General features: G+C 40.4%; 1 protein-coding gene across 8 annotated transcripts in view; it reads right to left on the bottom strand.

Annotated features, from left to right (window-relative positions):
- adgrl3.1 (adhesion G protein-coupled receptor L3.1) overlaps positions 1-16,011 on the bottom strand; it is a 177,604-nt gene that overhangs the window by 152,259 nt on the left and 9,334 nt on the right. The window lies entirely within an intron of this gene.

The raw sequence follows: 16,011 nt of genomic DNA, 5'->3' as shown, positions 1-16,011 counted from the left end.
TGCCAGCTCACATAGTGCGGCCCGCCTGCAGCTCGCCAGGGATTCGAGCGCCAGGTGAGCCACGGCCGGCGGAGCGCCTGGGAGAAAATGAGCCCTTCCAGAGAAAGGGGACAGGTGCCACTCCGCATGCAAAGCAGAGCTGTGTATCCCCCCTGCGCGAGCCTCGTTGGCCCCGGTGGCTGATATGATCACGGGGCCCAGAAACCACCCAGCATGAGTACAGTGTGAGCACAATGTCCGGGAACACACAGCACGTGTCCACAACTCAGGAACAATACAGTGTGTGTACAACATGAACACAAAATAAATAAATAAAAAAAACACTGAGTGCAGGTTCAAGAAACCAGAATACAGAATAAAGAAGCCAGAATACAAGGCCTAGGAACTACACAGTCCAAAGTACAGAGCTCAGGAACAATACAGTGTGAGCACAAAGCACTTTAGCTTAAGAGTGTGGGATCAGTGTCGAGAAGCCATATATTACGAGTTGACAGGTATTCCTCGATTTATGACTTGGTTTTTTTTTCTGACGACCTCGTCATAAGTCAACTTCGTTATTAGTCGAAAATCTCCTTATGCTGTATTCTATGAGAAAACATAAGGCTATACAAACAATTAACTTGAATGAATGCTATGTTTCATAACATGGCTATTTTATACACACACACACCCACACACACACACATCGTCTGAAACCACGTGTCCCATACGGGGTCGCAGGGAACCGGAGCCTACCCGGCAACGCAGGGCGTAAGGCTGGAGGGGGAGGGGACGCCAGTCCATCGCAACCCCAGACCCACCGGAGAGCAGGACCCGGTCAAACCCACTGCACCACCACGCCCCCTCTATTTTATATAATATAATATTAATATTAATTTAAATAGAGTATTATACTGTAAATACATTTTCATGCTGTTCTATTACTTGGAAATCTGTTTTCTTTCATTTTTTATTTTCTGTATTATCACAACACTCACATTTCTGTTTGGTAGCCACCTTAAAAGTGACTTGAGTGGACCCAGAAATTAAACGTTCTGTAAAAGAAAAAAGTTTTTTGCAAAAAAAATGCAGTTGCTGACAAACACACTGACAGAGTCAATAAGAAGCATGGAGGCGTTGCTGCAGCACAGCCGGCCTGTGCTATCATACAGAAGATAGAGCAGTCACTAGTCGTTAGACATCAGGACTCAAAAATAATGTAATAAAGTTGATGGGATGATGTTGTAAGTTCCGGTTGTCAGAAGTCGCATATATTGTAGGCTGAGTCGATATTACAGCTCAGAAGCCACATATAGTGTGAGGAGTGGGATTAGGAACGAGTGAGTCTGAGTACAAGGTCTGGGCGCCATATAGTGTAGGTACACAGCTTATTGGCCATAAAATGTGAGTACGGGGTCCAGAAACCATGCAAGTTCCATCAACAACACATCTTGATGAAATAGTCCAGGATCCACTCCTGCAATGCCAAATCTCTTCCCCAGAAATATTCCTTAATGCTATTCTGAGTGCAATCTCTGCACTCGAGGAATCTGTAGTGGCGTATCAATGCAAGAAAACTCTATATAATTACCTTTGGTGGGTAACTCTGATATCATGCAGGGTTGTAATAATACAGTTTGTTGTTTTGTTCATGGAGCTTTAACTACTGACAAGGCTGCAGCACAGCTCCCACATTACATTATTTGTAGCAATATAATTCATATAGAAGCTTTTCATGTACATCATGCGGATCTCAGAGTACTGAAGTGGCCTTTTTCGTTCCTCTGTCTGTCAGAAACAAGACACCAAAACACCACACAGTGAGTGTTCAGAGGTGCTTAGCAGGAGTGCTGAAACATTGGAGATGAAGTTCTGGTCAAATGGCCATTGCTTCGGGTGCACCGATGATGCACTTAGCGAACGTAACCCTTACAGAGGTCTTTTCCCCAGTGCCCTAGAGTCAAGCCAACAGCGCACTGTTGTAAAACTGCCATGCCTGTTCTCACAACCCCAGAACAACAGCATTTTCCACAAGAGTGCAATGTGGATAAATAAAAGTAAGCTATATCCCAAGAAGATGGGTGGGACCATTAAAAAATAATAAAGAAATAAATTACATACCGCGGCTAAAAAAAAACAAAGATCCATTTCATTTTCTCATCAGAGTTCTGCCAATTTCCTCTATTTTTACTTCTTTATTATCCTTGCTATTTGGTAGCCAAAGACCTTGGTAAGAAATTTCACCCTCCCATATCTTTTAAAGAATGTCCATCCAAAAGACTTTCCAATAGCTACACATGATATTTGCCAAATCTCTTCAAGAAGCATTTCCGCGTATTGAAAAAATAATACTCGGCTTTGTAATAGATAGTCCTCTAATGTAATAATGGAAGGACAGCAGTTGAAAAATCTTGGAATAGACATTTAACACCTGCTGTACTGTCGTCTTAAGCTGAGGTCACTAATGTATCTACATCCTTGCACATTCATTACAGTATATTGCCACTTTCAATGGCTGACGTATAGAAACACAGTAAAATAAATCCATCGGATGGACATAATGAGCCTGCTTCCCCATTTACTCCTGCTTTATGGTGTTGCCCGAAATCAATTAATTTGTTATTTCCAGTGAGTTAGAGTAAACGGTTGTCTTAGTGTAATGCAATCTCAAAAGTGAGAGGAGAGCCAATGTTCCAATTCCCTTAGGACCACTGTCTCTGTATCTGTCTCTGTCTCTGGACTCGGCACTCCCCTGGTCTTGGGATATAAGCGTGAGGTCAGAGTTCAAAGTCAAGGGCAAAATAACTGAAAGTCAGCAATGTGAGGGGATGTGACATTTGTTTCCTCCAGCTCCTGGAGGACCAGGAGCTTCATTAAACTGTACGTATGATTCTACATAATGCGCATATCACTCTGTAGATATGTTATGTCCATCCCTATCAAATTTGGACAGCAAAATACTGAGGAAAAAGGTAATCAAGAGAAAAGTATGGAACGAAAACAGGAATGTATTAAATTCAGGGAAGCCTTTATAGAATTAATCTACATTAAGTGGCAAATGAAGGCAAATGTCCAGATTTGAATGCAAGTATCATGACTAAGGAAATTTTATTGACAAAGAAATAATCACAAGCAAAAAGAGGCGTAGATTATATTAGAGGGAGGATGAAAAACTGCAGAAAAAAATGCACTGCAGACAGAGCCTGGCTGAAAGCAAAGTCGAGGAGCTGATAGCTCACCGCTGAGGCTGGCATGCCAAGCACAGGGAGGAGGAAGGGCCGCTGATAACGCGGTGGAGCCCGCGGCCTTGAGAGCCAGACCTGCGCCGGCGTGCCGATAAAGGGGGGTTGGGGCGTGCACCTCCCCAGCGGCTTCGTTTCATCCTCCCACTCGGAAAGCTCTGCATGCCCGCCCACTAATTGGGCCTATTAGCCAATGCGGGGACCTTGAGGAACAGCCGCGTGGACGGCGGAGCGGCAGCTCTGACAAAAAATCCAGATCTGGGGCGGATAGTGAGCGGTTGCTGGGAGCCATGTGTGCAAAGGATGACCTGGGAAGACGTAGTCAGTGGGAACATGCTGTTTCCCAACAGCTCTGCATTTCTGTGCTTCGTAGAGACAAGGAGAAGGGAGGCTAACTGGTGAAATACGTTGTGTTCTTTCAAGATGAAGGGGCTACATCAGCTACTACAGAACAGAAGCATGTACCTTTCCACACCTCAAGGCTCACACCCATTCAGGTATCCAGTCAGCTCCAGTCAGCTGAGTGCGCTTAGTGGTTTTATTTTAGAAACCGCATATTTCTATTCACCCAAAAAAACCAAGGAATGGACTGTAAGATAATATCAAGGTGTAGAAGATAAAATTAACAAATTTAAATCTGTTCTTTTAAGAAACTCATTTGTGCTGCAGGTTTCATTAAAGATTATCATAGAAGCTGAAGGAACTGATGCTGGAACCATATGTACAATTGGAAAACTTCAGTAACTTTTCATGCACTTTGCATTTATTCAGGAATACTAATTGTTATTAATTGCCTTTCTGATCATTTTAAGCAGGATATAATCCAAGAAGCTCATATCAATTAAAGTCAAAGGGAAGATAATGATTTTTATTTTATTTTATGTCACACAGAGATAGGCTATGCATAAAAGATTAGGCATAATGAACAACAACAGATGGACATTCATGGGTGGGGTCCCCAAAGTTTATTCCAAAAAGACATTTTTTTCTCAGCTCCGAGAGACATTTAATAAAAGCCAGTGGTAAATGGCGTGAGTGTTGACTAACCATGTGTAAAATTGCGAAGACATTCCCTGACCAAAGCATAAATCTCAGATTTAGTTATCAAAGCCATTTGTTAAAAGAAAAATCTTTGATGAAAAGAAAGAACTAAATCATAAATAAGTACGAATACAGTTTGTCAAAAAACAGAATCCATTCAAACCACTTTATCAACACATTTGCAAAGTGTGCGAACCTTAAATGACCTAAGCTACATTTTATAGGAGCAACATTTTGTGTTTTGGTCCTTTACAAAACTAGCAATAATAAATCACACATTAAATGAGTATACCTGTATGTCAGTATTTTAACTGGCATAATAAAGGCTTTATTATTCTACATATAAAAACTGAAAAAACTCTATTGTAAGTACACTAATTTGTTTAATGCCAAATTATAAGGTATTTTACCTTCCACATATTATGCACCACTCCTTATCCGCAGTTTCAACGGCCACAGGAGCAATTCACGTGTGGAGGGCAGCCCATGCTTTTATGGATCCAGTGTTGTGAAACTAAATCTGAGTCCAGGGTGAATCTAACATTGGGCAGAAAGGAGTGATTGTGTCCTAGCAGGTGGTCTGAACAGACGTGTCAGACTGGGGCTGCAACACTGTGCTGGTTCCTCAGCGTTCAGCCCACCTGCCCCCAGGGCAGATAAGGACATGCTCGTGCCGGCTTCTCGTGAATTAGGGATATCACTCCGGCAGGACTACGAGATGTCAGCATGGAGTTTGCTGCTGGATGTGCATGGCTGCCAATAGTAGAAACAATTCGAGGAACATGGCATCTATTTGTACATTTCATGGAAATAAGTAAACAAAAGGCTCCTTCATCTGTGCTGATGGATTTTATGTGCTTTCTGTTCCATGGAAGATACAATATCATACTCACTACGTTCATACAAGGTTCTTTGTACGTGTTTACAGCATGAAAAGTAGACCCATGTCATAGCAGAGTCAAGTAATTATACTGAATTAGCTTTAGGATGAATAGACTTCACAGTGTGTAATTGATTCCAAACGTGCCCCCCACGCTGAAACATTTAACGCCACCGCGGTTTGAGTTAAAACAGGGATAAGGGAATGACCGGGCTAATTGTGTAAGCCCACCTAGAACCACGCAGGCCGCACCCATTTACCAGCACCCAAAGCCCATTAATCAACAAAAATTATACCATGGTTGAAACTTGTACATTTCAGTCACGGTGTAATTTATAAACACACTTTACACATTATACACAGGCGTCACTGTATCCATTCTTTTTTGAAATGGTAAATCCACATTGCAGGGCAATGATGGCGCATATTCTAATTTTTCTAAAGTAAAACATCATTCAGAACCATGTTTCAATAATGAGTTTTTAACTTTTTTTGCTTTATTCTGTACAGAAGCATTTCTTTTTAGATGTATACACTCACCGGCCACTTTATTAGGTACACCTTGCTAGTACCGGGTTGGACCCCCAGTCTGGCCATTCTCCTCTGACCTCTGGCATCAACAAGGCATTTTCACTCACAGAACTGCCACTCACTGGATATTTTCTCTTTTTTTGACCATTCTCTGTAAACCCTAGAGATGGTTGTGCGTGAAAATCCCAGTAGATCAGCAATTTCCTAAATACTCAGTCCAGCGCGTCTGGCACCAACAACTATGCCATGTTCAAAGTCGCTTAAATCACCTTTCTTCCCCATTCTGATGCTCAGTTTGAACTTCAGCAGATCATCTTGACCATGTCTAGATGCCTAAATGCACTTAGATGCTGCCATGTGATTGGCTGATTAGATATTTGTGTCAACGAGCAGTTGAACAGGTATACCTAATAAAGTGGCCGGTGAGCGTAAGTTCTATACTGAATAAATTAAAGCACTCAGTAATACCCTAAATCAGAGTTTTCAGTTTTTTCTAGGCCACAGACCCCTTTAAGAATCTGAGGAAAGCAAAGGACACCTCCTAGAAAAATATCTATATAAAAATTCAGAGGACATACTACACTGGATTTATTCCTATGAAACATCATTGCCATCACACACAATTGTGTCATGGATAGCAATCGAACAGTATTTTAAAAAATATTTTAAACTTTTATTCAGTTAAACAGTGCTATTTTCAATTCAAGCTTGACAAACCCCCAAAGCCCATCCTGGGAAGCCCCAAGGGGTCTGCCATCCCCAGATGAAGAACCCCCTGCCTTAAGTGAAGGATCAGCGGTGAAGTATGATTTAGTGATATTAGTTCAAATGGACTAACCTCTCTTGCTGGCACTTCAATAAAAATAAATGAACAAACAAACTAAGGAACAAAAATTTTAACTAAAAACCTTTCGCATTTACTCACTCATTGACTAACCCCTTGTCTACCAGAATCACTGGGCACAAGGCTTAGAGGGGTACACCCTGGGTGGGAGGGTAGTTTATCCCAGAAAAAAGCTACAATTTAATTAAAATTATTTTCACTACACTCAAGTATGTATTTCAGTGAAAAGTGTTTTCAAGAGGTTTTTGAAACTTTTTTATTATTGAATACATTTTGGTATAGGCTCATGCCTATTCGTCCTTTTGACTGCTTCACACATACACAGAAATAGAGTGAGGGGATGGGGGGGGGGGGAGATAAATCAATGGACAAAAGCACTTCATGCCTGCTCAATTTCACCCTTTACTGCCAGCACAATTAAAACTCCTGCTTGCCACCTTTCAGTCTAGATTTCAGTGTGCATGACAGGTTTCTCAATTTCAGCCTCAGTCAGTAAGAAGCAAATGGCAAAAATAATAAGCTACAAATCCCACCCCACATTTCAAAAGTCACTGTAGAAATGATTAAGTGGACGACTAGATTATTTACCAGTATTGACTCAGGGGTTATTACCAGTGCAGTGAATTTAATGCATCCTATAGCAAACAATTCAATTTGTACATAGAATGCAGGGAACTGAGAACTACAAATAGAAGTCAACTGTCTAAAAATCCAGGGTAATTGACAATTTTATGTGTGTGTGTGTGTGTGTGTGTGTGTGTGTCTATGAAACGATAAGGATAAAATGGATTATAAAAAACAATGTCACTAACTAGTATGATTTTTCTTTTAAATTATGCATACTGTACACAAATCTGTGCAGAAAAGTAATTATAGACATGAAAATTTTATTGAAATAGTCGAGAATTATTTTCTATCAACATTAACCCTATCTTCTTGTCAGTGACACCCTAAGACCGTTCATAATTCTAACCCTTTAACCAATGGAAGTTACTGGACAAAAATATTATTCAAACTGACTTGTTATAATGCCATAATCCTGGCCATGAAGAACAAATACACAACTTTATAAAGTAGACCAAGAGTAGCACAAGTGGTTTTGCTTTAAAATGCAAAACATGAAATTCACGTCAGTCAAATCATTAAAACCATATTTTCGTATCCAATTTATAAATTTGTTATTCCATGTTAAGAGCTTTACATTCATTACAATTACAGCAATGAAAATGATTATTGATGTCATCATTCAGAATATTAACCTAACGGAACCGTGCATTGACAAAAAGCAATAAAAGGCTACAATGGGTTCAGTAGAAAGCCACTGATCTAACAAAAAATAAGAAGCAACTCAATGTCAGGGGAAATAATATGGGCCATGAAGCATGATATTCTCGTTGGTAATTGAGCAAAGGGCTGGAGGGTCATCATTTCAGAATTGATGTCAGAAATAAACAACAGGAGAGCTCAATTTCCATTGCCAACTAATGCTCTTACCTCATCACAAAAAACAAAAACAGCTGTTTACAAGTAAAACACATCTTGCAGGTGTGTCAACAACAAACAAATGTTTTTTTAAAGGCACAAAGTGAAACACCTTGTTTGGTTTATACTAAAATTCTAATGCACTTCAAACTCTTGTGGGTGTCAGCACTTATGGGTTTATTGTCTGTAATTTGAATACATAATGATTTACACACACAAAAAAAGAAATGTTGCTTGTCAAAGGAAATAATACCAGGTAGTAGCGCACATCACTTTCAGGTGAGGAATCTATGGACTGTGATTTGCACCAAAACTGACACAATCTGGATTCAAAGAACTCAGAGCTAAGCTTGTATTTGACAACTTAAACGTCTGCATGAAAAAAAAAAAAAGGTTTTAGATTTAATGTCTGATTCCTCAAATTACCAACTCAATTTTCAAATTAAATGCTAGATGTTTCAAGTTCAATAACTCAGCAAGGAAAGTGCACACAGACCAATTCCAGTGTCTACAAACGTTACGGCAGCAGACGTTCTGGCTGCATAATATCCAAAGATTTAAATTACAAGACCAGCAATTTACCACATCAGTGTACTTGTACATCACTGAAAAGGTTACGAGCACTACTTCCAAAAGTTAACACCAGGTAGCAATATCACACTCCCTGATCCTCACCCAGTGCAGTCTGGTGGTTGGTGGCTGTACACATGTGACCGACTACAGACTGACATCAGGATATCATTCTGTTTCAATTATTTCAATTACTTTAACTCTTTGTAAAAAGATGAAGCATGTACTGTACCGCTGTTACATAACAACAATAAATAACTGTTATATAATGTAATATAGCAATAATAAAATGTAATATAAATTTTTTTTGTGCAATACAGTTCAAATGATATTAATTTCTACATTCAGCTGTGGGAGTAGCAGGAAGCATAGTGATTAGAGCCATTGCATTGCCATGTGATGGTCCTGGGTTCAAATTTCCCCCCCAGTGCTATACCTTTCAGCTATATTCTTATCTTGAATCAGTACAGAAAAAATGCCTTTGTGTATAAGAGGAAAAAAAAAAATTAGAAGAAGTTTAATATTGCTGTACGCTACACTGAAGAAAGCAGCTCAAGAAAGAATAATAATAGCTAAATAGCTCTTATCTGATTGTCTGTTGATTTATTTATGACATGAGGAAGAAGTATTTCTAAATTGCTATAAGTCCCTCTGCGTGGTGAAGGTTAATGATTTAGAATACAGGCACGGTGCATTTCCTTTACTTGCTTTAGGAAACACAGAACAGTTTGTAAGGCAGCACATTAGAACTGTACACACCGCATGAAATGAAACGCTGAATGCAATGCCTTCATAAATCTTTCAAGAAATAATTCATAATTTCAGTTCCACTACATGAAAATTCAGTATTAATTTCTTGGTCTGTCACGGTGAAATAAAAACACAGTTGCTCTGTTTTGAATCTAGGTTGGTTCCGTATAAATGGACCATGAGATCACTTCAAGGTCACTGCTTCCGCCAGCGTGCAGTTTGACAGACCCCGTGTGTTCCGCTGTTATTCCAAAAAGCTCATGTGAGCTCGCCCACCCAAACAGTATCCTTGTGGAGGCATGCCGCCCCAAGCATGGCGACCGTTTATACGGACGTGACGACGGAAGGGTTAGCGACATGCCGGGCGGTTCCCCAGACCACAGCAGCGCGCTGTATGACAGGCAGTGCCAGACCTTGAACATTGATGATATCTCTCTACACGTTGAGTGAAAACACCCATTTTCCAGTTCTCCAGCAATCTGTGGCTCGCACCCCCCCACCACCGCCACCACCACCTCCCCGCACGATGTCGGGTTTTTATCTGCTGGTTATTATTTGGCTGAACGAGCTGAAGCAGAGCTCCCTGGGCAACTCCTGACATAATGACTGATTGCATGCCGGACCTCGGAGGGAGAACAAGGGAGAGCGGTCTAGCGGCAGGCGACGCAAGGCACAACCTCCCTGGTGCTCGCCATGGCAGGCAAACAGGAGGCCTGGTGCTTTGAACACTCCTCACATAAATTAATTCAAGATAGTGCGTTTGCTTTCATTTAGTAAAGCCTCTTTGTGACACACAAACTGTGGAGTTATAAAGACAGAGTTGTCAATTTTTTAAAGAAATCTAAAAAATAAATATATATGTATATTTTTTAAAAAAAAAAAAAAAAAAAAAAAAAAAGATTTTAAGGAATAAAATTAAACTGCAGATATGGTTCCCTATAGACTACAAAAAAGAATACAGAATATATCTCTGCGGGGATGGCTGAAATGCTGTATGCATGTATATAAACAGTATATATCGATATACAAATACACACACAGTAAGTCAAAAAGTGTATGCAATAAAGTTTAAAGCTATTGCAGACACTTTTTTGACTTCCTTTCATATACATATTTATTGATTCATATATATATATATATTATTTCCAGTACAGATGGCAAACTGTACATCATGCTAGGACTTTCATCAGTGGTTCTGTCAGCACTTATCGCTTCACATAGGTGGTCTGTTCAGTTCAAGGTGAAACAAAACATATCATCCTTGAAACCATTTTGCTCTAATGCCCTAATCAATTCAGACACCATAAATGTGAAGGTGATACAGTTCTACACAGAGATCAGCATTATTGCTACTGTTATTATTATTATTTTATTACATTTTACCACCATGCAATGCAGAGACTTGGTTAAGACTCCTCCTGCATCCATAACATTAAACAATACTGTTTAAACCGTACCGTTTGGAGACATGCATTTTTAATTTGCTTTTTCATTTTCCTTTTCTTCTCTCCTTTTCTAAATCATCAACATAAGTAAGTACAGAGAGCCTACAGGCAAAATGCAATCCTTCCCTTTCCTCCCACGCTACACTATTGATTGGAGGAATCAATTTAGCGTGATGCAGAGGCACATGAGGAAATGCTGGAGTTTAATAGCAACGTTCAGGATGCAGTGAATGGGAGATTCTGTTAAAAAACACTGAATAAAACGGCATTCATTCTAACTGGGTGCTCGATCAAATAGCAAAAAACAGATCCCGCTTTCAGAGAGAATTCTGCCGCATTAGAGACCAAAGGTGGCTGTAAATAAACACTGGGTACGCAGGATGTACATGAATGCAGAAACAGTCAAACCTGGATGAAATGTGCAAGAAATTTCTCCAAACATCACTTGTCACTGTAATATCCTCAAATCACATTATTACTTTAAATCCCTAAAATCACTAGCTGTTCTTAGTTTCCCACAAAATGTACCACACGTCACATGAATCACATGCACCTTTAAAAAGAAATAAGGGCAGATATGCACAGATCCTGATTTACTTTTAACACCCTTTACAATGCTTTTATTCAGCAGGACAGACGCGTGTAATATATTAGACAAATGTGCATATTCACTTTATTTTTTCATAGGCGGTGTTCATGCAAGTCCTTTTGGCAATTTTTTCCTAATATAATTCTAAGATATGATCCAATGCACTGTACTTGATATTCACAGCTTTCTTGTTTTAGGTTAACCTAAAGATCACCATTTTATGTCAAAATGGCTGCTAAGCCGCAGAAGCCTGGGCTGTAGGAATTCATTTCTGCACTCTTCACACTTTAAGAATCTGAACACCAATAACGGATCATGTCAACCAGCAATAACTGGTGGTGGAGTAGAAAGAGTGCATGAGAGGGAGCGAGAGGAGAAGATAAATGGATAGAGAAGACCCTCAGGAAAAGGCAAACGTGTTTGCCATGGGCAGCAGAACACCCAGTGTACTTATGTGAAAAAACACAGACGAAAAGCATCCGTCAGAACGGGATTTGTCAGAAATGCCAGAATGAGTGAAAACAAACTCCGCTTGCAAACAACAACGCTCTTTGGCAGGCTACTGTCTAATAAGCTTGTACTACGGGTATGCTGAAAATAAGCAAACGCAATGACATGCGCATCTTGTGTACACGTACATGTACGAAATTATACATATAAAACATTACGTACACAAGCCATTGCCTTCTGATGCTCTGGTTAGGGACCTAAGATCTCAACATCATGTCCTGAACCAGTGCTTCCCACCAGCAATTTACTGATATGTTGGGCCACCACGCCTGCATTTTACACCAGCTCAACAGATTTAAAAAGTGACTGACAGCTGGTTTTCTGTTAAAATAAAGCAGGTATGAAACTACAGGGTTCAGAACATATCCTTAAGTGCGCCAACTCCACCTCACCCCCACTTCCCACCACAACCACTAACCACCAAGACTAACAGGAATTCTGGAGGAAGCCCTGATTAAACAGGCTGCGGTCAGTATGACCAGCGTGTCCACACTGGCCCCGTCCCCCCGTTCCATTCCTAGGTAGAAGAATGCCCAGATCGGGCCCGCAATGTCACAACACCAAGTGTGTGAAGGGAGAAATACGTACACGGCGTTCAGTCAGGCTTCCACGACTCGAGTTCGGGGAGCCCTGCTGGCAGTCTCGAGCAGACACTAACCACCGGTCTGGAGTTAATCAACCAGTGGCCGGAATCTGCTGGTCCGCTCTGGTTTTCTGTGTTTTTCAACATAGCGAGCTGGCTGCAGTAACATAGCGACTCTTTTTATACGTGGAAAAAAAAAAAAAATTAAGATGAAAATATTAATACGGAGCATATATTATTCTTCATGCTCTTTAATTTCTCTCGTTCTCTAAAGATATGATATGTCTTGGTATAAGCTTCAATCTATGAACTAAAAGCTGGTCAGATCTTACCAATGAGCCCGGTCTCCGGTTCCCTGTAAACTCTCTCTCTCTCTCTTCCTGCTAATGTAATGCACACATTATATTTTCTATGAGATGTACATTCCTTTGGAGAAAAGTGTCTGCTAAATTAGTAAATGTAACTCATTGGTTTACTTTCAGTGTTGAGAAATCAATTTTTTTTTCACGATATTAATATGAGCGTACGTACTGTGGTAACATATGTCTGACTGTGGTTTACACACACACGCATTTTCAGAACCACTTGTCCCATACAGGGTCGCGGGGAACCGGAGCCTACCCGGCAACACAGGGCATAAGGCTGGAGGGGGAGGGAACACACCCAGGACGGGATGCCAGTCCATCGCAAGGCACCCCAAGCGAGACTCGAACCCCAGACCCACCGGAGAGCAGGACGGAGGTCCAACCCGCTGCGCCACCACACCCCCTTGACTGTGGTTTAGTAACATATAAATAGCAAGCTTACAAAAAACAGTTTAAAAAATTTGAAACATATATAGCTTAAACTCGTATTATTTAAATACAGTATTGTTATTATTTGTTAAGTGTACTGATGGATTCAAGCGGAGTCATACTGCTTGGGCTGCAAGATTAGACATAGGTTTGATCCCTGCTCAGTCTTTGTGAAGTTTGCATATTCTTCCCATGTTTGAGTGGGTCTCCTTCCACTGTCCAAAGACATGTTTTTTCAGATGGTCTGGTTTGCTATTTGGGGAGCGGGGGCATGGCGGCGTGACTGGTTTAGCCTGTGCCCCCTCTGTGGCGGGGCCGGGGTTCGAGTCCTGCTTGGGGTGCCTTGTGGCGGACTGACGTCCCGTCCTGGGTGCGTCCCCTCCCTCTCCCCTGTTGCTAGACCGGGCTCCGGTTTGCCGTGACCCTGCTCGGGACAAGCAGTTTCAGACAGCGTGTGCGTTGTTTGCTATCCAGAGTTTGCCCTGCCTCACACCCTATGGCTCAGGGATAGACTCTGGTCATCAATAACCCTGAACTAGACAGGTGGTAACTGACAATAAAAGAATGCTGAGTCCAAGTTCTGCAGTGTGATTTAACTTTATTCACAGAATCTGATTCTCACTGATAAATCCTATGAAGAGACATGTGTGTGATAAAATAGACAACTAAACCTTGACGCACTCCCCCTCCCAGCAGACCGCGAGCTGCTATCCTCCACTGTCTCACCTAACAAGCTCCCTGACAACTTACTGGGCTCTAGTTTTGTTCAAAAATCAATGATTTGTACATCAAGCAGTGCATTAGCCTTACATTCTGATAAACTCCATCACAGAGATCCACATTTTAAAATGGTCAACATTTATTTATATAAAGATTTTTTTTTTTCCTTTAAGTCTGCCTCCACTGCGCTACGCATGAATACCTTGCCTGCACTTTGCCGACAAGAGCGTCAGCGTACTCCGTTGTTAAGCACTCTTTGAGGACACAAATACTGTCACCTAATATTTTAGGAAATTGCCATGGTAACTGTAGCAGCAACGTTTAACAGAGGAAACTGAAGCCATCTGTACTAGCCAGGCCTGACAGACAACCAGTAACACAAAAGACAAAAAATTAACAATAAACCAATGAACTTTTGGAACTTTGAATATTTTTGACACTTATCACTGTGTAGTAAACATGTACCCAAAACATTTCACATTGCTACTGCGCTGAAACTGGAACCCACTATATTGCTCCACAATGTGTTTTAAAACGATTACTGATACTCATACTTGTATTTTATAATGGCAATGCTGGTTTATGTAAAATCATCTATGTATGACAGGTTACTGTTGACATTTTTTTGGCCAGTCAGTGCTTGCAAAGAAATAGCTATTCAGCATTCATGTTCTTGTTTACCATGTTTTCACGGGTACACACTGCACCTTACTAGCATTTACAATAGCTCTCAGTAGAGGTGCCAAACACATGAATGAATAAGATACATTGTTAAGTTGGCACTGCAAAAAAATGCAATACATTGAACAATCCATCTGGATCTCATTAAATAATTTTTACATATGGTGGATACTGGATGTACTTTCAATGACAATCGCAACACAGTGGAAAAAAAGGACAGCAGCCCAGTCTCACTCCTTCAGAATTCTTCTCCATTTCCATGATCAAAACCTTTGTGTGCCATCAATCAATACAATATATCTTTCTCTCTCACACACACACACACACACACACACACACACACACACACACACACACACAGAGTATGGTGTAGTAAATAAATATTAGCCCTAAGACTGATCTTTGTGGCACTGCTGTGGTTGCAAGCCATCTGTGCACGAAGCACAACAGCATAACACAGAAGCCACTCTCACAATTCATTAACTGGTACACTCAATGAGTTGAAAGACTGGTCACTTTTGACTTGGTTCACAGATAACTACCTAGCAACTGAGAACGGAGGAACGAAAAGCCAGAGTTCACCGTGGCCCACTGCAGCAGCACCGTCACTGCCTAAACACAACGTGACCCATTCATTCATCTCACCAGCTTACACCCACACAAAAGCGAGTCATAGAAAATTACTTGATTTTAAAATAAAAGGTATTTATTAGCAGAAGTTGCAATATTACCACAAATGTAAATTTTTTTAAGGTGATTTTAACAATTGTAGTACTTCTAGGGGCACTAGCAGGAGTACATTTATAGCACTAAAATTAATTTTTCATATTTATACAGACCAAATTGCTTTGTCTCCTCTAATATTGAATATTTTTGAATCATTAATCATATACAGTTACATTCACCATGTTCAGTGCTTTTTGTATTGTTTTTGGTTTTGAAAATATGTGAGTACAGTATAAACTTGCATGTTGTCTTGCTGTTTTGATTTTTTTTTTGTTGTTTTGTTTTTAGAAGTTACAATAAAATCACAATTTTCATCATCTTACTGCAAAGACTAATCCATAACATACTTATTTTCCCAAAATGTCAGTGACCGCAGTATACATCCTTCAGAAGTCGACACTTCATCACTGAGGCAATGTGCTGCATTGTACTGTAAATGAATCATTGTGTGGACACTGAATGGATTTGTTGGTAAGTCAAAGAAAGTCTACAGCACTTGGCTGAAAATAGAATTTGAGCAGCACAAGAAAAATATATACAACAAAAGACTGAACCATTTCCTGTCAAGAAAATTATAACTGGGGTCCTTTTAGTTAACTATATAATTAGAATGGCCAAATGATTTTCTAGATTTTTAAGATTTT

This window comes from Scleropages formosus, chromosome 16 (assembly GCF_900964775.1).
Source record: "Scleropages formosus chromosome 16, fSclFor1.1, whole genome shotgun sequence".
Lineage (NCBI taxonomy): Eukaryota > Metazoa > Chordata > Actinopteri > Osteoglossiformes > Osteoglossidae > Scleropages > Scleropages formosus.
The sequence above is the reverse complement of the archived record's forward strand: the minus strand, read 5'-3'. Positions and strand labels throughout refer to the sequence as shown.